Source organism: Octopus bimaculoides, chromosome 17, assembly GCF_001194135.2.
Source record: "Octopus bimaculoides isolate UCB-OBI-ISO-001 chromosome 17, ASM119413v2, whole genome shotgun sequence".
Classification (NCBI taxonomy): Eukaryota; Metazoa; Mollusca; class Cephalopoda; order Octopoda; family Octopodidae; genus Octopus; species Octopus bimaculoides.
In genome coordinates, this window is record NC_068997.1 from 7,638,623 (window position 1) to 7,639,522 (window position 900).

The following is a 900-nucleotide window of genomic DNA, read 5'->3' on the forward strand; positions in this document are numbered from 1 at the left end:
TGAGTTTATATTTGAGCTTTTTAATTCTTACAAATCATCAAAAATCCAGGAACACCCACCTCAATATTCTTTGAAGACATTAATTATCATACATATGTTAACCACTGCGCCATATACCCGTGGGCATAATAATGTACATAATTCCTCATCTCTTAAATATAGAGTTGTAGAATGAAGGTATCGTGAACGGCCTAGTTATATATACATATATACACGCATACACAACGACTTGGGTAACACATCCACTTTTAAATTTATTAAAGGATTGATTATGTATCATAATTGCGTAATTATATAACATGACACTTCGTATATATGAAACAGCTGTTGAGTAGAATTACATTATATGCTTCTGAATTAGACGTAACGTATACGACAATTTCCAACCACTTGAAAGAGATTGGAAAAACAAAAATACAATTTCCAACCACTTGAAAGAGATGGGAAAAACAAAAATACTTGAGAAATGGGTGCTGCACGTATTGAACGACAACAACAACAAAAAAACGCTGTTTTGAAGTGTCGTCTTCTCTTCTTTTACGCAACAAGAACGACCCGTTTCTCGACTGGATTGTGGCTTGCGATGAAAAGTGAATTCTTTACGACAACCAGCGACGCTCAGCTTAGTGGTTGGACGCCAACGAAGTTCCACGGCACTTCCGGAAGCCAAAGTTGCACCAAAAGAAGGTCATGGTAACTGTTTGGTGGTCTGCGGCCGGTCTCATCCATCACAGCTTTTTGGATCCAGGCGAAACCATTACGGCGGAGAAGTACTGTCAGGAAATGGATGAAATGCATACGAAACTCCGACAACAACAGCCAGCATTGGTCAATAGAAAAGGACCAATTCTTCTCCACGACAACGCTCGGCCGCACGTGTGTGTGTGTGTGTGTGTGTGT